At 37.5% G+C, this 22,580-nt stretch overlaps 1 protein-coding gene across 1 annotated transcript in view; it reads right to left on the bottom strand.

Moving 5' to 3' along the window:
- The window catches only part of LOC150085504 (uncharacterized), a 934,283-nt gene that overhangs the window by 891,193 nt on the left and 20,510 nt on the right, over positions 1–22,580 (bottom strand). The window contains exon 2 of the mRNA XM_090374582.1: positions 903–964. The gene's annotated coding sequence lies outside the window, so the exon portion shown is untranslated. The remainder of the gene's footprint in view (positions 1–902; positions 965–22,580) is intronic.

The raw sequence follows: 22,580 nt of genomic DNA on the forward strand, positions 1-22,580 counted from the left end.
TTTGCCTTTAGCCAGCGGGTGGTTAATTGCTGGAACAAACTTCCATCTGTCGTTGTGGAAGTTGATAGGTTAAATAAATTTAAGGAGGAACTGGACAGGCATTTGGAGGGAATGGTGTGATTTTTTTTTTGGCTGATGCTGCATAAGCTCCTACACTTGCTTTCTTGCATCATGTGCCACTACTACTACTACTACTAATAGCAACTTTGAAGTCCACATTAATAAATTCAATAGATATATATTGAAAAACATAACCCGAACTATACAGAAATCTGGAAGAAAGTAAAACCTTTCCATAAATCCGTAAAAGACACTTTTCTGGAAATTATTCACATCTTTCAAAGTGTGGTCAACCACATTTCGATCCCAGGTTGCAGTTAAAATCACACTTGACTATTCTATAGCCTTCTTATGCAAAATGTTGGAAACTGATAGTGAACAGTAGCTGTTCTGCATCTAGACTTCACAAAAAAGCAGTTTATTACTGAGGTACATTTATTTGTAATAAATGTATTGCATTTTTTAGTTTCATCATTTTTATATTATTACAGATAACAGGGTATACACATATATATGTAAACATGTCCTGAGTTGGATCTCTCTCTCTCTCTCTCTCTCTCTCTCTCTCTCTCTCTCTCTCTCTCTCTCTCAATAATAATAATTTAAAGCATGCTCATTTTGGATCCCTGTTTGATGAAAGATTTTGAATATATAATTTAAGTAATACTTTTGAAGTAATACCCAATCTGAAAGAGCCAGAAAGTTCCTTATTGGAGGAATCTCCTTTACTACCATAATACATTCTTTAAGGGCTGATTACTATAAGCAAATTGCAGTAAATACTAAAAGCAAAAAATTATTTTTACATAATACATCAAAATATTTTACTGTTTTCAACTCACCAAGAAACAGATAACTGCACAAATCACTTTAAATTTCTCATTCTGATATCCATCATTCTGAACTAAAATGAAACAAATCTGCCATTAATCATGCTAAACAATAACTAACCACTACAAAATATTAAGATAAAAAGTAAATAATATTTTTGCATGTTTTTTTTACTTTATCATTTTCCTTTTTTTTTTCTTTTTTTTTTGCATGACAAAGTTAGTTTACTATATTAAACTCTGAAAATTAAAAGCATCTGGATTTTTAGTAAAATGTGAAATGTCTCCAAACCTTTTACTATGTTAATTTACAGTAAATAAATGAATACATTAAAAAAAAAAAAAAAAAAATTACAGAAATAAATTTAACATCTAATAAACGTTTTTTATTTTTTAAATTCAATGCTTTTTCTCAAGTAATCACACCATTAATACTGAGTAATACATCCACCAGAAAAATACACTTGATCATGTTTTGATACCTTAGCAGCCACGAGTATCACAAATTTCACTAAAAGTCTGTATTATGAGGGCTACCAGTGATTCACATATCTTGAAAGATATAGGCATTAATTCCAAATAGCCAATTTTTCCTGATAAAATGTGCCCTTCTATGGTAAATATGCAAAAGTAACAGTCAGAAATGAAATTAACTCACTTTTATTATGCTGCAATGTAGTATTTTATATATTAATATTTATAATAGCAATCAGAAAAGATTTTCTAAATTTAATTGGATTTTTTCAAAATTAATGAACAAAAAAAAAAAAAAAAAAGTTTAAATGCCACTTTGAAATTAACATTTTTCATGTCATGTTTCAAACACCCATTTCTGCCACGAAATTCAAATCTGTGAGAGAATACTACAAACAACTAGTAACATGCTTCAAACAGAAATAATGCTTTATATTTGTACAGATGCAGCTCCTATTCACAAGGGGTAGTTTGTGGATAGTTTGTGCCATGGAAAACAATGGAGTCGATAGTTAAAGAAGTAACGTAAGATCATCTCAATAGGAGTGAAGTTAAGGTAATCACAGCACAGATTTCTTGAAGAGAGATAATGCCAAACCAATGGTTCACTACTATGAGATCATCACAAAGGAATTAGAAGCTGAGAATAATCCTGACATTGTATACTAACATTTCAGTAAAGCCTTGGATACCAAACAGGTACAATTGTTGAATATATCAGAACAATATGGCATTAGGGACAAGTTACTATCTAGATAAAGGGATGGTTTAGTGGTAGGAGACAAAGAATGGTTATAAATGGCCACTGCTGCTCCTGGACTAATAGGATGAGTGAGGTATCAGAGGGGTCAGTGTTTGCCCGATTACTACTTTTAACATTTATTAATGATATTGAAGTGCTACTCCAAGTTTGTTGGTTGATGATGCAAAAGTGGGCAGAGTGGTTAATGAGAGCAATATACTTCAAGAAGATGGGCCAAAGGTTAGCATTAGCATTAGTAGAGGCATTTGATGCAAGAAAGCAAGCTTATGCAGCATCAGCCAAAAAAAAAAAAAAAAAAAAACCACTTCCACTTCACCCCTCTGTTCATTCGAAATACCTGTCCAGCTGAGCCTTAAACTTATTTAGGCTATCAACTTCCACGGCAAGGGATGGAAGTCTGTTCCACCAACCAACCACCCGCTGGCTAAAGGCAAATTTCCGCAAGTCTATCCTACATCTGTCTTTCCTCAATTTGAATTTATGCCCTCTCCGGTGATTATTCTGAGCAAGAGTAAAAATCCCATCAGCATTGAGCACGCTGAAACCATTCAAGGCTTTATACACCTCTATCAGATCACCTCGCTGGTGCCTAGTCTCCACACACTGTAATTTGCAAAACTTAAGCCTTTCTTTGTAAGAGCACCCCTTTGTTCCATTCAGTAATCTCGTTGCCCTTCTCTGTACTCGTTCCAGCAGCTCTACATCCTTCTTGAAATGAGGCCTCCAGACCTCTATACAGTACTCTAGGTGTGGCCTGACCATTGCCTTATACAAGGGAATAATCACCTCCCTATCCCTGCTAGAAAAATTCCTATATATTATTGACAATACACCTTGAGCTACTCTTGCAGCCCATCTGCACTGCTCAGAGAACTTCATATCTGCCTGCACAACCACCCCCAGGTCCCTTTCATTCTCTACCACTGTCAGTGTAGTACCACAGAGTTGATACATTGCTCTGGGATTGCTGTTTCCCATATGTAGTACTTTACATTTGTCAATGTTAAACTTCATTTGCAACCTCTCAGCCCATCTGCTCAACCTCTCCAGATCCTGTTGCAGCAGCATAGTGTCAGTAGTGTCCTTGACAACCCTGCCAACCTTTGTATCGCCTGGAAACATGGACATTAAGCTTGATATACCATCATCAATATCATTTATAAACACAGAAAATAATGGACCCAACACTGAACCCTGAGGACTCCACTGATAGCATTAGTCCACAATGAGCAGTGTCCATTGATTACCACTCTCTGCCTTCTACCCCTCAACCACCCCTTTATCCATAGCAGCAATTTGCCTCCAATGCCACACTGCTCCAATTTGTGCAGCAGTCTTCCATGTGCAACAGTATCAAAAGCCTTTCTAAGATCCAAGTATATAATATCAAAGTTATTCCCTGCATCCAGTTCTTTTGTGACTGCATCATAGTACCCAATCAAATTGGTCAGGCAAGACTTCCCCTTAACAAAACCATGCTGTGTCCGAGCTATAACTGAAGTCTTGTCTAGATGATCCTGCAGTGCTTCTTTAACTAGTGCCTCCAATAATTTTCCTGGAACAGAAGTTAAACTCACAGGTCTATAATTACTTGTGTCAGCCTTTGATCCTCCTTTGTGAATTGGGGTCACATTTGCACATCTCCAGTCTGTGGGTACCTCCCCTGAGTGCAAGGAAGCTCTCATAATTATGGCTAAAGGTTTGCTTACTTCCCTTGCTGCCTCCTTTAATATAACTGGATAGATCCCATCCACCCCGGGTGCCTTTCTTGTGTTTATCTTCAACAGTTTCTCCTCCACTTTACTCCCAGTTATTTCAAGATTCTGTAGCTTACTGCTAGAGTTGAATACACCTCTGGCATTCCCCTCGCTGAATAACTCCTCATGTGTGAATGCCGATGCAAAATATTCATTTAGTTTGTTAGCTACCTGAGCAGGATCATCAACAGTTGACCCATCGATATCAAGTCGACCAATCTGATTCATCCCCTTCTAGAGTTTACATAAGTAAAGAACTCTTTGCTGTTTTTCTTTGCATCCCTTGCCAAAGATTTCTCGTAATCTGCCTTCGCCTGCCTAACCTCCTTTGTAACTTGGTTACAGATCAACTTGTATCTATCATAGGCTTCTGTGTCACGTGTTGATTTGTATGTATCCCATGCATTTTTCTTCTCTGCCATATGTCTCATTAGTTCATCTGACATCCATTAGGCCTTGAACAATATTTCAAGAACAACAAGGTTTAGGCCATTTAGGCCTAAACCTTGAACAATATTTCTTAGTTGGTAAGTAAAGACTAGTAGCTTCCAAGATAAGTTCTTTGAATGCTTCCCATTTTGAATTTGCTGTTGGTAACATCATCAGTTGGTCCCACTGTATAGAATTTAAATATGATCTCAGTCCATCGTAGTTGCCTTTACGAAAGCAATAACCTTTCCCTTTACCCCTAATGGTAGTTACCTCTTTGAGTAAATCCCACTTCAGCACACTCTGATCACTTCCACCTAGTGGTTCATTTATCTGCAGATTCTTAATGCATGAAGAATATCTACTGATAATCAAATCAAGGGTATTACTCCCTCTAGTTGCCTCCCGAACATGCTGATGTAGAAAACAATCATCCAATAAATCCACAAAAGCCTTGCTAGTGTGTGAGTGACCAGCCCCCAAATTCCAGTCAATATCTGGGAAATTAAAATCCCCCATTATAAGATTTTCCCTGTACAGTTTCTTATTATACTCATCAGAGTCATTAGGCCTGTAGCACACTCCTACTCTCAATTTTGATCTCCCAATGGTTATGTCACACCAAACTGACTCGACACTGCACTGTCCAGCGATGTCGACTGGCTTCGCTTCCTTGGATTTTACGTGTTTCTTAACTAATAGCACAACCCCTCCTCCCTTCCTGTCTGTAAATGTTGTACTCCCCAAATTCCAGTTCTGCTTGTTTGTTTGTTATTTGGTTTTTAGGAGCATTAGCAACTAAGGCCATATTGCTCCGGGATATGCGGTGGTCATTCCCTGACCTTTCTGCATCCTCCGTATTTGGTGGTGACAGGCTCGAACCCCGGTCTAATCAAGAAGCGTGTGCTACACACTGCTGCTCCTTCCCACCTGGCTACGGACGCGCCTTCCAGTTCTGCATTCCTTATATCTGTGTGACACCATGTCTCTGATATCCCAACAATATCTGCCTTTGATGTTTTGAGCAATACCTCAAATTCATTTACTAAACTCCTAGCATTGGTCTACATGGAAGTATACATAAACCTGTTTCTATACTTAGCTACCCTAACACAACCCATGTGTTTACTTGTACTGCAATGACTCCCAGCAGTCTCTGAAATATCCTGCATCTTGTTTTTCAGGCTTCTGTTCATTCCAATAGAAACAGTGCAAGAATCACTTTCACCTCTGCCAGTGGCTACTGTTAATCTATTAGTCTTTGTCTCCCCACAAGCTAGCAGTTTTCCGACCCACCTAACACTGCCTCGATAGCATCAGCAAATATTCTTGCACCCATTCTATTTAAGTGTATCCCACCCCTGTAGAAGCAGTCTCTCCTGTTAACGAGTACAGTCCAGGGTGAAAAAAAATTCTACCCCTTGAGCCTTGCACAATCTTTCCAGGGCCGAATTGATCGACATGGCTCTCATCATATACTCCCTCCTATCGTGTCTGTGCAGAATTGCAGACACTTTCAAATTCAACCCTAATTCACTGCTTTTTTTCAACAGTGACCTGTACTTGTTAAGTAATTCTGCCGGTCTCCTACTCTTGATATCATTATTGCCAACGTGTACAACTATATCACCTTTTGTGCCCTTAAAAGATGATATCCGCTTATTTGTACAGTATAGGTTTGTACAGTAGAACCTGGATATGAAATTCCAGCATAAGGAATTTTTGCGGTCTGCAAAACTCTATGTAAGTCGGAATTTCCATAAATGCTTATGCAGCACTCACAAATTTGATTGGATTTGATTGAAGCAAAAAAGAAATGTTCAATGAACATGTAAATAGAATTAATTTATTCAATTTTTTTTTTTTTTTTTTTATCTCATGCACAGGAAAAATTACAAAATTAAAAAAAAGAGAGAGAAGACTGGCATAACGTCAGCAAGTTTTACCTTTCGAGCATTGTTTCCAGAATTAACTCTCCAGCTGATAAAGCACACTGCTGCAGAAATTGAGGGCTATGGAGATTAGAAGGGGTTTTTTCCAACACATCACAAAATTTCTCTGCAGCTGCAGAATCGGTAATGGCAACTTCACCACATACTTTAATGTTTTGGAAACCAGCACGATTCTTGAACCTATTAAACCACCCGTTGCTTACCACGAACTTGGTTTGGGGTTTGCCGTACTTACCCTTAATATCTTCATAAATACTTGCTGCTTTTGCTTGAATGGCCATTGGACTCAGGGGCATTTGCTTCTGAATCTGATTTTCCATTCATATTATTAATAGCTTTTCCATCTTCGATATAGCAACTCTAAATCAATTTTGTTTTGTTTCCTAGCACTACCAGCACTTGCTCTTTCCGTTGGTCCCTTTCCCTTCACCATTATAATAAGTAAATAGGAATGAAGAGAAGATTCTGAAAATTTATGTTTTTTTATATGATTAAAGATTTCAGTGAATGGGAACTCATTTCACCATAATACCCAAACATAAAACCCCACACAATTCCAGTTATCGGTATTATTGCAAATGCAATAAGATAGAGTTTACTACCAGTTTATAATACATTGCACTAACAGAAAAGCCCAATAAACAGGAAAGTGCAAATTGTTTTTATTGTTTTATGATAGTGACCTCCAGAAATGTGGGCGCCTCCGTAGCCAGGTGGGAAGGAGCAGCAGTGCGTAGCACATGCTTCTTGATTAGACCGGGGTTCGAGCCCCGTCACCACCAAATACGGAGTATGCGGAAAGGTCAAGGAATGACCACCGCATATCCCGGAGCAATATGGCCTTAGTTGCTAATGCTCCTAAAAACCAAATAACAAACAACAATCCAGAAATGTTTTGGAAAAATATCACAAAGGCGTTCAGAATTGATTCTTATAACGGAACATATGACAACGATGAAAGTGTAGTGAAATTTCTATTATAAAAATGGACCTTTCAGAGAGATCATAGCTTAGTTATATAGCAAAAATTTCAACTTCTAAGTTCTTGGAATGAATTACCAAAAAAAAAAAAAAACACAATGTGTTATTCTCACAATACCTCCATTTATTCCGACAAAATACCTTTTCCACAATTTTTTTAAGTTTGCACCAGCCAGCAAAAACTTACATACATAAATAAAATTTCCGTAAGTCAAGGATTACATAAGCCAGGGAGTGGCTGTATATATAATGTATAATTTTGCCGCGTAAGAACTTTCTTGGGTAAAAAGCTTTCCCACATAAAAAGTACATAATAAAGAATACACAGTGTATTATTATAATGACATTTTTCCACTTAATACATTTTTTAAATAGAGAAATTCTTTATTTTTATATTAAAAAAATATAAACATTTTGGTAATCAAACAAGTTAGTACATAGGATCATTTTAGTCCGCAGTAAATCAATGAAGTAGATGAAATGGCATCATTTTTTCCATCTCATATTATGAATGCCTTCAAAACGATTTGCCCTGAAATTGCACTACCTTCAATAAGCAACGCTTCGCCACTGCAGGATACTAATGTTACTTAATCTCGGCAGATATTACCACCACCCCTGGGTGGTGGTAGTATCCGCCGAGAATCCACTGCAGAAGTGTTGCCTATTCAAGAATCCACTGTCAAAGGTGGGTTCAACATCAGAGCAACTAGTTGTGAAGGCATTCACAATATGAGATATAACAAAAACTATGCCTTTTCACCTACTTCGGTGATTTACTAAGAATTAAAATGATACTACGCACTAACTTGTTCGATTAGTAAATTTTCCATAGTCTTTCAGGGCTAAAGCCTTTTTTAGTATAAACATTTTGATATATAATGGAAATGACATATTGCAATTGTTTTCATCAATATCCATAACTGGATACCATCAACCACGTTAAGCGTTAAGTTCTGATGATTGTGAACAGTTCTGAATTACTTAGTGGATTGTTGCTCTGTCTTATTGTAATTGTGACCTTTTCAGGTATGTTGAAACTCCAAAGGAGCTCATTCTTCCAACTTGGTGATGAGTTTATTGAATAGAATCTGAAGCAATTAGAAATCCTCAGTTTAAAAATGTTTCCCACAGGCACAGTAAAATATTTATAAATTCTGAAATAGTACTTAAAAATGATCTTTAAGTTATGTATGTGTATCTTTTCATTTTTAAATAATAAAAGGAAAAGAAATGTGTAGTTAACATTTCATATCCTTAGGTCATTTTCCCTTCTAAGAAGTTTCCCTCATAAGGAGTTCTAAACCTTCACTCCCTTGGAAAACGTCTTATATAGATTCTATTGTAATTAAGGAATAACAAACCATTTGAGCTGTACTAAACTCAAGATAGCAGAGCATAGCAAAAAAGATCTAAGTGTTATTGTATACAGTCATGAAATTCTCTGAAAGTACAAACAAGCTGTTAGAATGGCTCGTGAGATTCTGTCAATGATATACAGAAACTGTGCAAACAGGAACCCTTTTATAAGGGTGACTACAGTGGCCTCAGCCAGTTTTTAAATTCTATGCATTGGAACCAACTAATGATGTTACCAACAATAAATTCTAAATGGAAAGCATTCAGAGAAATAATCACAGAAGCTACTAGGCTTTTCAACAAAGAAATACTGTTCAAGGCTCAGACCTAATTGGATGTCAAGTGAACCATTGAGACACATGGAAGAGAGGAAAAATGAATGGGATGCATATAAATTATCAGGTGATATAGAAGCATATGGTACATATAAATTATGTCTGTAATCAAGTCAAAAAGGAAATTAGTTAAGCTATGAGTAGTCTCTGGCAAAGAATAGCAACAAAGACTTTATGCTTATATTAACAGTAGAAGGAAGGTGCCGAATCACACTGGTCTACTTGACATCAATGGTTTAACTGCTGATAACCCTGCTCAGTTGCTGAGAAAATCTAACCCCGGGGGCTCACATCTGGTGAGTATGGGCTTGGCAAACCCAGGGTCCTGAGCTGGATATCATCATTCTTCTCTTTCTTGGTGATGCCTTTCTACTTCTTTCTTTCTTTCTTTCTCTCTCTCTCTCTCTCTCTCTCTCTCACACACACACACAGGGGGGGGGTAACTCAGGAATTTTTTTTTTTTGGATGGTGCAGCATAATCCTCAGGCTTCCTTGTACCATATGGCTAATAATAATAATAATAATAATAACTGAATAGGTATTTTGAATCTACATTCACACATGAGGAATTCTTTAGGGAAGGGAATAACAGAAGTTTATCAAACTCTAACAGGGAGCTAAATGGTTTTGTGATAACTGCAAGGAAAGTGGAAGAGAAATTGTTGAAGCTAAACATAAAAAAAAAAAAAAGGTGTCTGGGATAGATAGAACCTATCCAATTATATTAAGGCAGGCAGCAAAGGAGGTAAGCAAACCTTCAGCCATAATTACGAGAGCATCCTTGGATTCAAGGGCAGTTCCTAACGACTGGAGATGTGCAAATGCATCTGAAGTTCATAAAGGGGGATCATCAAAAAGTGTCACGAGTAATTAGACTTGTTAGCTTAATACCTGTTCTAGGAAAAATAATGGAATCACTTGTTAAAGAAGCAATGCAAGAGCATCTAGAGGAACACAATTATACTGCAGTCACAGCATGGATTTCTTAAGGGACAGTCTTGCCTAACCAATCTGATAGGTTACTATGATACAGTGACCAAGGAATTGAATGTAAAAAATAATTTTCATATACCTGAATTTCAGGAATGCTTTTGATACTGCTGTACATATAAAACTACTGTACAAACTGGAGCAATGTGGCATTAAGGGCAAGTTACTGCCACGGATAAATGGATGGTTGAGTGGAAGAGGAGTGGTTATCAATGAGTATTGCTCTTCATGGGCTAATGTTATTAATGGAGTACTCCACGGTTCAGTGCTGTTTTAAATATTTATTAATGAAGGTATAATAGGCTTGATGTCAATTTGCAGGGTGGTTAATGACAGTAATCAGGGTTACCTACTGCAACAAGATCTAGGAAAATTGGGCCAATGGGCTGAGAAATGGCAGTAATCTCAAAGTAACATATCAACTGTAGTACTACATAAGGTATAAGGTATAAGGTATGTTCGTGTCAGACGGCACCTGGGATTTCTCCCATCTCCGCGTGCGTTTCACTGTATCGAGGACAGTACACTGTCAAGCCAGAGACTTGAAAGTGTGTGGGTCGTGTCTGTGCAGTGTGATATGTTGTGCCCATTGTTTATCCGGCTAATTGGCCGCCAGGCCCCTAGTGGGGCCCGACGTTGCCCATACCCTGCCACGTGGAGGCTAGCCGGGTGTATCCAGTATAACAACAATTTGCTCTGGCAGGTCCTGCCACCTAGTTTCCTGGGATTTCAGTGGCTAGGGCCTATTTAAAAAAAAAAAAAAAAAAAAAATTTTATGCATTTGACATTAATGCTTAATGGGATTGCTGTTAGGAAATCGCTGGTTAGGGTTGAACACTAAAGAGATGTGTTAAAGGCCAAATAGGTCGGGCAAAATTTTGATGTTATTAAATTTAGACATGTAACGCTAGATAAAAGCTGATAGTGTTAGATATCTTAGAGATTTGCACAAAACCGGTAGAATTTAGACGTTGGTTATAATTTGGCGGAATTGTTAAGGGGTGTACTAGGTCGATTTAGTGAGAGAGAGAGAGAGAGAGAGAGAGGGGGGGGGAGATTGAAGACTGGGGAGGAAACAGATAGAAGAATAGGGACGGATAGAGTAGACATCCCCAAAGAGGTCAGTGGAGACGAGCCCCACCAGGCGAAATATGGGGGGTAGGCAGGGAGGAGAGGAGACAGAGATCCGTCTCCTCCATTCCCTGCCTGGGGATGGGGTTTTAAAGGGAACCAGGTTAGAGTACCCAGTTCGGATCGCCAATGGCGTGTTGGCAGCAAAGCCGCAGAATGTCTTCGTCGGTGTCATGTCCAAGGAGTGTCGAATCCGGTATGAAGGTCCAGCTGCCCATCCCGCTCTGGGGGTGGGATATGTTAGCTGGCAGTGGGGAACCTACCAGGTGAAGGGGGGGGGGGACACACACATTTACTTCATTCGTAATGTGCATTCTCACTCTACTTGCATTCTTTTTTTTTTTTTTTATACTTTTTTCTTATTTTATAATTTTTTTATATATATATATATATATTTTTTTTTTTTTTTTTTTTTATTTATTTATTTATTTATTTTTTTTTTTTTTATTATTTCACTCAACTCATTCATCTTTTTCTCACACACCAGGAGGGGATGCAATGATGGGTAGCGTAAATTTAAATACTAATTAAAACCAGGGTTAGTGTGTACTTAACTTAGCATTTGTGGTTTGTGTTCTTTTCTCTCACGCTTGCACTTTTATTCATTCTTCTAGCTCTCATCTCATTTATTCGACTCTTTCTTTCTGCACTGCACTCTCTGGGCACCGCAACTTACTGTTATTCTTCAGTTGTGGTGCAGGCCTAGCTGCAAGGTTTTTTTTTTTTTTTTGCAGGCCAGGGGAGAATGCAGTGATAGTGTTTATGTGGTTTGTAAATGTTTGTTGGTACAATATATATAAAGTAATGTAAGTTATTTTTAACTTTGTATTCTTTTGGCCAATTACATTTGCTCTTCTGCTCATTCCCATTCACTTTCTCTGCATGCATTCCCATCCCCCTCCCCTACACTGGTTTGGGGCCCCAGGTTCCTACACATGGCATGGTAGTCATGGGGAGTTTTGTTATGTCAAGTTTCTGTCAGGGTGCAGAATTCTGCTACCCTAACAGTTTTTAAGTCAACTGTAGTACTACACTCAAGGTAGTTGAGAATGAAAAAGATCTGGGGGTAATTGTGCTGTTGTTTGTTTGTTTGGTTTTTAAGAGCATTAGCAACTAAGGCCATATTGCTCCGGGATATGTGGTGGTCATTCCCTGACCTTTCCACATCCTCCGTATTTGGTGGTGAAGGGCTCGAACCCCGGTCTAATCAAGAAGCGTGTGCTATGCACTGCTGCTCCTTCCCACCTGGCTACGGAGGTGCCTAAGGGTAATTGTGCAATCAGATACAAAATTCTCTGAGCAGTGCAGACAAGCTGTCAGGATAGCTCATGGGGTTTTGTCAGCAGGGATAAGGAGGTGATTATCACTCATACAAGGCCATAGTTAGGCTGCATCTTGAGTATTGTATACAGATCTGAAGCGCTCACTTTAGGATGGATGTAGGTCTGCTGGAACATGTGCAGAGAAGGGCAACCAGATTGATGATGGGAACAAAGGTATGCTCTTACCAAGAAAGGCTTTAGTTCTGCAAATTGCAGCATCTAGAGACTAGGTACCTGCATGGAGTTGTTTAAGACCTTGAATGGATTGAGAAAGCTAAATGTTGATGACATTCTTCCTCTTGGTGAAACTACACACATGGGGGAGGAGTACAAATTCAAGATGAAAGATGGTTGCAGGATAGATGTATGGAAGTGTACCTTCGGCCAACAGGTGACTGATTGCTGGAACAGGCTTGCATCTGTTGTGGGGGTGGATAGTTTGAATGAATTCAAGGAGGAACTAAACGAATTCTTGTAGGATATGGATGGGTTAAGTGTGTAGTTTATTATTATTTATTTTTGGCTGACGCTATATAAGCATGCTTTCCTGCATCATTTGCCACTACTGCTACTACTATTATTCCTCCCAACTTCACTAATCACTGGAACTCTTTTTAACTTCCTTTCTTTGAAACTTGACCTTCTTCTAATGGAATATTAACTGAGTAATATTTCTTTCTTTTTTTTTTTATTATTTATTTATTTATTTTAAAAGCCAGTACCAGCCATCTTTTCACAACTCTACCATTAACTAAGTGATAGTAATTAAATAAGCTACTTTTCTCCAGTCTAACTTTCCTTATTGATTTTAATGTTAACAACTCCAGTTGACTTCAACTTTCTAATTACATGCACCCAACTGATCAAGATTCTGAGGTTTTTGCAATTACTAATGATTTCACTCAGCTTCTTCATTTAACTAACAGAATATCCTAACCACCTCAGGGGAGATCCCCATGGACTGGAGATGTGCAAATGTATCCCCAATTCACAAAGGGTGGTTCAAAAGGTGACAAAAATAATTACAGGCCTGTTAGTTTGACTTCTGTTCTGGGAAAAATAATGGAGTCAATGGTTGAAGAGATGATACAGGATCATCTAGATGAGACTCCAGTAATAGTTCAGACACATCATAGGTTTGTTAAGGGGAAGTCTTGTCTGACCAATTTGATTGGATACTATGATGTGGTCACAAAGGAACTGGATGAAAAAAATAATTTTAATATCATATACTTGGATTTCAGGAAAGCTTTTGATACTGTTGCACATGGAAAACTGCTATACAAATTGAAACAGTATGGCATTAAGTGCAAGTTGCTGCAATGGATAAAGGGATGGTTGAGTGGGAGATGGCAGAGAATAGTAATAAATGGATGCTCCTCTACGCGGACTAATGTCATTAGTGTAGTCCCCCAGGGTTCGGTACCGGACCCATTGTTATTTTGTGTATTTATCAATGATATTGATGAAGGTATATCAGGCTTAATGTCCAAATTTGCAGATGATAAAGGTTGGCAGGGTTGTTAATGACAGTGTGCTACTGCAACAGGATGTATAAAATTTGGGAAGATGGGCTGAGAAGTGACAACTGAAGTTTAAAATTGACAAATGCATATCGGTAGAAGTAACCCCAGAGGAACGAACGTACCAACTGTGTGGTACTACACTTAGGGTGGTAGAAAATGAAAGAGATCTGGGAGTAATTGTGCAGTTAGATATGAAGTTCTCTGAAGTTCTAGCAGACAGGCTGCTAGAGCAGCTCATGGAGTCTTATCAATGATATATATAGGAATTTTGCTAGCAGAGACAAGGAGGTGGGCGCCTCCATAGCCTGGTGGGCAGGGGCAGCAGTGCATAACACACACTTCTTGATTAGGCTGGGGTTCGAGCCCATGACCAAAATACGGAGGATGCGGAAAGGTCAGGGAATGACCACCGCATATCCCTGCAGCAATATGGCCTTAATTGCTAATGCTCCTAAAAAAACAAATAACAACAAGGAGGTGATTATCCCTTTGTATAAGTGTGCTTACGAAGAATGGCTTAAGTTCTGCAAGTTGCAGCACCTGGAGACTAGTCACCTGAGAAGTGATCTGAATAAGGTGTATAAGGCCTTGGATGGTTTGAGCAGGCTCAATGCTGATGGGATACTTCCGCTTGCTCAAACTAAGAACCTGAGGGGGCATAGTTTCAAATTGAGGAAAGACAGTTCTAGAACAGATGTTCAAAAGTTTACCTTTAGCCAGCAGGTAGTTGATTGCTGGAACAGACTTTCATCCGTTGTTGTGGAAGTTGATAGCTTAAATAAATTTAAGGCTGAACTAGACAAGCATTTGGAGTGACTGGATGGGCAAAAAGGGAAGATTTTTTGGCGTTAAAAACATTTTTACAAGTGTTATTTGGAAAAAAGCGTTACATCACCTAGAAATAATCAAAGAAATAATCTTGGAAGCTACTAGGCTTTTCATACCAACTAAGAAATATTGTTCAAGATTTAGGCCTAAATGGATGTCAGAGGAACTAATTAGACATGTGGCAAAGAAGTAAAATGCATGGGATACATACAAATTAACAGGTGACACAGAAGCCAATGACAGACAGATATAAGCTGGTCTGTAACCAAGTCACAAAGGAGGTTAGGCAGGTAAAGGCAGATTACGAGAAATTTTTGGCAAAGGTTGCAAAGAAAAACAGCAAAGAGTTCTTTACTTATGTAAACTCTAGAAGGAAGGGGATGAATCACGTTGGTCCACTTGATATCGATAGTTCAACTGATGATCCTGCTCAGGTAGCTAACAAACTAAATGAATATTTTGCATCTACATTCACACATGAGTTATTCAGGGAGGGTAATGCCAGAGGTGTATTCAACTCTGGCAGTAAGCTAGATAATCTTGTAATAACTGAGAGTAAAGCAGATGAGAAATTGTTGAAGATAAACATAAGAAAGGCACCTGGGGTGAATGGGATCTATCCAGTTATATTAAAGGAGGCAGCAAAGGAAGTAAGCAAACCCTTAGCCATAATTATGAGAGCTTCCTTGAACTCAGGGGATGTAACCACAGACTGAAGATGTGCAAATATGACCCCAATTCACAAAGGAGGATCAAAGGGAGACACAGGTAATTACAGACCTGTTAGTTTAACAGATTCAACAAGATCAGTCACAAGGGAACTGGATCCAAAGAATAATTTTGATATCATATATTTGGATCTTAGAAAGGCTTTTGATACTGTTGCACATGGAAGACTGCTGCACAAATTGGAGCATTGTGGCATTGGAGGCAAATTGCTGCTATGGATTAAGGGATGGTTGAGTGGGAGAAGGCAGAGTGGTAATCAATGGACACTGCTCTTCGTGGACTAATGTTATTAGTGAAGTCCCCCAGGGTTCAGTGTTGGGTCCATTGTTGTTTTCTGTATTCATTAATGATATTGATGATGGTATATCAGACACTTAGTGTCCAAGTTTGCAAATGATACGAAGGTCGGCAGGGTTGTTAATGACACTAATGACAGTACGCTGCTGCAACAGGATCTAGAAAAGTTGAGCAGATGGGCTGAGAGGTGGCAACTGAAGTTTAACATTGACAAATGTAAAGTATTGCATATGGGAAGCAGTAACCCCAGATTAACATATCAATTGTGTGGTACTACACTGACGGTGGAAGATAGTGAAAAGGACTTGAGGGTAATCGTGCACGCAGATATGAAGTTTTCTGAGCAGTGCAAGAGGAATTTTCCTAGCAGGGATAAGGAGGTGATTATCCCCTTGTATAAGGGAATGGTTAGGCCACACCTTGAGTACTGTATACAGGTCTGGCAACAAGATTAGCGAATGGAACAAAGGGTTGCTGTTATGAAGAAAGGCTTAAGTTTTACAAATGACAGTGTCTGGAGACTAGGTACCTGCGAGGTGATCTGATTGAGGTGTATAAAGCCTTGAATGGTTTGAGCATGCTCAATGCTGATAGGATTCTTCCTCTTGCTCAGAATAATCGGCTGAGAGGGTATAAATTCAAATTGAGGAAAGACAGTTGCAGGAGGATAGATGTGCGGAAGTTTGCCTTTAGCCAGAGGGTGGTTTATTGCTAGAACAAACTTCCATCCGTCATTATAGAAGTTGATAGCTTAAACAGATTCAAGGCAGAAACACTGAGCGAGTGGATGGGTGAAATGAGAAGGAGGGGGGTTTGTTTTTTTTTTTTTGGCTGATGCTATATAAGCTTGCTTTTTTGCATCATGTGCTAATGCTAATAAATCATCACATCTACAAGGATGTGTGCAGAAGAAAATATGGTTATGGTATTTGATAAATTCACCTTTGTATAAATTCTATGGTGTAAAAGTGAGTGACGATTTCTTGGGGACAAATGATGATAGTGAACAGGAACGTTCAGATGAAATTGTGGAACGTGTCAACAATGATGATGAACTATTGTTAATTCAACAACAAACATTATTATTGTCTGAAGATAAATATTTATGTATAGCACATGTACAGAAAATTATGTACAGAAATTATCTCCGACAAGTTTCATATTTGATATACATGCAGACGAACTTTCTTTTCCAGCTATATATTTGGGATATGCATGAAAATTTGAAAATGGATTGAAAATTACTCCCTTTATGATGCCATCAAGTGAAATTCGTAGATCTGATCATCGTGGAGTAATTCCCCAATTTGCTATATATATGGCAATGGAAATTATGTGAATGCATACCGCAGGAAATTTGCAAATCGTATTTAAATCTACAAATTTTTTTAGTTACAGATGAAACCCGTGAAGTGGTTGCACAAGATTTATACCACGATGTCATTCTGAAGAACAATTAGCAAGTATGCGAAATAAAATTCACAAAATGTCAGTGACTGAAACTGCAGGACTTCCATACATTTTACCATTATTGAAAGGAAAACCGTACATGATTACTATAAATATAGATGTGGTTGATGGATTGGTAAATGGTGCAATCGGTACTTTAGTATATTTAGAATTTGAGGACGACAAAACAATTAAACGAGTATGGATTAAATTTCCTGAGTCAAAAATAGGACAATCTTCAATCTAGTTATATAAACAATATGTGAAAGATAAACATTTACCTAGTCAATCCATACCTATTATAAAACAATCAATTACGATTCTATTCAAGAACAATAGGAAATTAACATGTAGACGTACACAATTTCCTTTAGTGTGTGCTTGTGCCTTGACTATAGATAAATCTCAAGGAGGGACCTTCGACAAAGTTGTATATAATGATGAGAAAGATCATCAACAGCAACTTGTATACATGGCATTATCTCGAGTGACGTCATTGCAAGGTTTATATATTATAAATCCCCATGACGATTTCACATTTCACGACGGCAAAGCTACTAGTAATATACAACTTCGTGCTGACCAAATCGCTTGAAAAATAATACGCTACCGTCTTTACAGGATGAACTGCAAGATTTCATACAAAGTGGTATATCTATATTGTCAATGAACGTACAAAGTTTACAGGCCCATATTCAAGATATTGAAACGGACACGATCTCACAGCAATCCAAAATATTAATATTAAGTGAAACATGGTTGGATAATGATGAACATATATTACTTAAACCATTCCAATGTGTGACTCAATTTAAAAGGTCGGATGTTCATAGTGGTGGTTTTACGATATATCAACGTGAAGGTTCAACTATCATCAATACACTACATATATTTGCATAATATAATAGCAGCAAGACAACAGTGGTATCAGATGAAATTGGAGACATTTGCAGATCTATGTGCAAATTCAATAGTGAATCTATTTTCATCATTGCCATATTCCATCGAAGGTGCAAAATTATTGAAAGAGCCACTGGATCGTATACCTATAGTTCTCACTGGTGATTTCAATCTAGAATTAAATCCTGAGGCTGGAAAGAAGTTTTGTAAATTTATGAAAGATGTCTTCAATTTAGATATTAAGTCAAATACTTTAGTAAATACTACACGTAATGGAACGACAACTGATGGAGTATTCACTCGGGAATTAAAATCATTTGAGTGTCAAAATTATATCTTATTTCAGTTACCATGGACCAATAATTTTAGTGTTGTTATAATATATTTTAAACAACTTATTTCATTGTACACTAGTACAATGAAAAATTCCATTCATTGTATTTCATTGTACTGAAATTATTTTTTCAATAAAAATAATGCAGCAATACTTTTGTTTATTTTACTGTACCAGTTTCATAATGAGTTCCTGCAGTTAAGACGTTTTTAATGGCTGCCGCTGTGACATTATCAGTCTCAGAGTAGAGTGGCAGCAACTCATCATGTACCTGGTACATAATTGACACTCAAATGTTTTTTTTTTTTTTTTTTTTTGACCGATGCTGTATAAGCTTGCTTCCTTGCATCATATGCCTCAATTAATGCTAACATGCCCAACACTTAATCTTGATATTCTTCTTAAGCTACAAGGCTTAAGAAAAATATCAAGGTCAATTTTGCATGTCCTCCAGGCACCTTAGATCACCCCTTGGTGATGGTTTCTTCTCCAATGGTCTCACTCACTCACTCTCGTCATTTGACATTATATGATGTGAAACGGAATATTAACCTACCCACTGTTGTAATGCAAAATGGGATATTAACCGAGAGATCAACATGATTATTATTCTTTTCTTTGGTTCAATTACTGTTTTAAATCTTCCAATCACAATGTTTGCATAGATCATGTCAGCCAAGCTATTCTTGTAGAGATGAAATCCTTTATCCCATCCACCCTAAAACCTTGTCTTTTATCTAAACCTTGGTTTCCAATAAATGTGCTAAAGCTGGTCAAGTTAAGAATGCAGCATATCACAGTTGGCATGTATCCAAAACCTCAACTTCTCTTTCTCGTGTATCCAAAACCTCAACTTCTCTTTACAATTATTACTAATGCTTGTGATAATTGTAAAACAGTTATTAATCAATCCAAACTTGATTTTGAAGAAGCTTAGAACATAAAACTTGCTTCTTGTCTAAACGATAACCAGCCATTCTGTCTCTCGCCAAACCTACCTATTGCTCATAACCTCTGTCCATCCAACTTCTATTACAACCTAATAGTTATAATCACCCTCAGATAAAGAAAAAGCCAATTTACTAGCAACCTACTTTTCTTCTAACTCATGACAACCTTGGTAAATCACCTCCTACAACATGCAGTAAATTTCACTTAAATGCTTCTCATAGCCTTCTGACAGAAGGATGTTAGAAGAACACTGAAAAACCTCAATGCCAAGGATGCTCCAGGACCTGATGGCATTTCTCCAATTGTTCTCAAAACCTGCAATCCTGAGTTTGATCCTGTTTAGTGTTGCCTTTTATGACTTCCTTGTTCTACTTGAAAATTTGCTCATATACAGCCAGTTCCTAAAAAAGGTGACAAAATCTCTCCCATCCAGTTATCACCCCACTTTCCAAATGTAATCGGGAAATCCATGAACTACCAAATCAATCTTTCACTTGATCAATGATATGGATTCCATATCACTGATCAATTTTTCTTTAGTGTCACAATATATTAGCTAATGTTACTCATGTTTGGACAAATTTAATGGAAAAGTCTGATGAAACTTAAGCGGTTGTTCTTGATATGGCCAGCGGGTGGTTGGTTGGTGGAACCGACTTCCATCACTGGTTGTTGAAGTTGATAGCCTAAACAAATTTAAAGCTCAACTGGACAGGTATTTCGAACGAACGGAGGGGTGAAATGGGAGTGGGTTTTTTTTTTTTTTTTTGTTTTTTTTGGCTGATGCTGAATAAGCTTGCTTTCTTGCATCATATGCCTCTGCTAATGCTAATATTCATAGAACTTTTGATCATGTTTGGCATAAACATATTCTAAACAAGTGTCCATCTTATGGACTACTGACTGCTTTTTGGATATCCAGTATTCTTAGTGCTCACTGCAGATGGAATACTGTCTTTTAAATTCTCCATTAATGTTGGTGTTCAAGGTTCAGTTCTGTCTCCCACTCTTTTCCTCTTGTATATTAATAACCTTTCTCCACTGACTGTAAATCCTATCCACAGTTTTGCTGATTATAGCAGTTTCAGGAACCCTACCTGCATTGCCCTTAAAATAAATCTTCAACTTTTGCAATATCCATCACCAGGTTTTTAATTGCCAATCTCCAGGTAATACTCCACTGAGACAAAGAAAACTTAGTTAACTTGCAATTTTTCTACAGCTCAGTCATATGATTTCTCACAAAAAAGAGTTTACTGCTCTTATTCTCATCTTCAATGACAATCAGATTTCTAGACAAGATCACATATCTCTATTCAGGATTATCCAGACTTTTACTCTTTCTTCGCATATGCATGTCACAAATATTACTTCCTCTGTATCCACAAAACTGGATTTTCCTTTTCATTTTCAGCATCATTTTCTTCTAAACAACTACTCTGTCTCTGTACAAATTTCAAATCTGCCCTATCATGGAATATTGTTTCCATATCTAGGGATCAAAACCTCCCTCAAGCTTCTAGACTCCATTCAAAAGGGGGCAGTCAAGTGAATCAATGATCTATCTCTTACCAAGTGTTTCCACTCTTTGTTTCTGCTATATGCAGGAACTGAGTGGAAACACTTATATAAATACTTGTGTGGGCAGTGTTCTTCCAAATTGCTATCTGTAATTTCCTCACTCTTTCAAACCAGTCAGAATCTATTTGCTGTCCAACGTTTCCTCATTTATCCCTTCTACTTCTGTTTTTCAGATCAACACTCCATTGTATGGCATCTTGGTCGCACATACACAAGTTTATTTTTATCTGTCATTTATGATAATTTCATACTTAAAATGTTGCTCTCACTCTTGCAATCAGCCTCAGATATTAAAGAAATGATTGTCGAGTTCAGTAAAAAGCTTTATCACGCATTTGACAATGATGCCATGAGCAGAAGATCTTGCACATCAACAAATATTAACCTATTTCCCCATGTTAGAGGTATTACTCTCGCAGATCATCAAGTAAGAAATGAATAGACTCGAGCTGAAATATCACGTGGTCATTGCAAATCATACCTGCTAATTTAACTTGCCGCCATTAGTTGCACCCTTCAAAGAACACATCTAGTCACACAACATTTGTAAGACACTTTTTCCTTATTCTTTTTTAAAGGGTGAAGCAAATTTCAGGGAAAACGATGGAGCCACCAATTAAAGAAATAATGCTGGGCCATCTACACAGGAGTGCAATTATAAGATGTGCAATTATAAGAATTATAAGGCAGTGATAAGATGGATTTTTTAAAAGGCAATCTTGTCTGACCAATCTGATAGGATACTATACCACAGCAACAAAGGAAACAGATGCATAAAGTAATTTTGACATCATATACGTAGATCTCACTAAACTTTTGATACTGTTCCACATAAAAGACTGTTATACAAACTGGAGCAATATATCAATAGTGGCAGGTTACTGCTATGGATAAAGGGATTGAAATAATTAGCATTAGTAGAGGCCCCCCAGGGGGTTATTAGTAGGGTTCCCCAGGGTTCAGTGCTGGGCCCTTTGTTATTTGCAATATTTATTAATGATAGTGATGAAGGCAAAATATGCTTAATGATGTCTTAAGATTTCAGATAATACAATGGTTGGCAGTATGGATGATAACAATAATCAGGGTATGCTACTGCAATAAGGATCTAGAAAAATTAGACAGATGGGCTTAGAAGGTGCAACTGAAGTTTAGCACTGACAAATGCAAGGTACTACAACATACCAGTTGAGTGACAGAATAGTGGAGAACAAAAAAAAAAAAAAAAAACAAAAAAAAAAAAGCAATTAAAATTATAAAAAAAAAAAAAAAGTTAATTATGAAATCAAAAATGAAGTTCTCTGAACAGTGCAGAAGGCTGCTGGGGAAGCTCATAGGGTTTTGTAAATGATATACAGTAATATTGCCAGCCAGGATAAGGTGGTGATTATCCCAATGTATAAAGCAATGATTAGGCCACAACTTGAGTGCTGCATACAAATCTGGAAGCCTTATTTTAGGAAGGATCTGCTGGAACAGATGAAGGGAAAGTAACAAGTTTATTCAGAGACACAAAACAATACTTTTACTATAAAAGATTTCAATTCTGCAAACTGCAATGCCTGGAAACTAGGCACCTACAAGGAGATCTGATTGCAGCAT

Source organism: Mastigoproctus giganteus, chromosome 5, assembly GCF_048544385.1.
Source record: "Mastigoproctus giganteus isolate SK-2022 chromosome 5, ASM4854438v1, whole genome shotgun sequence".
Taxonomy (NCBI): Eukaryota; Metazoa; Arthropoda; class Arachnida; order Uropygi; family Thelyphonidae; genus Mastigoproctus; species Mastigoproctus giganteus.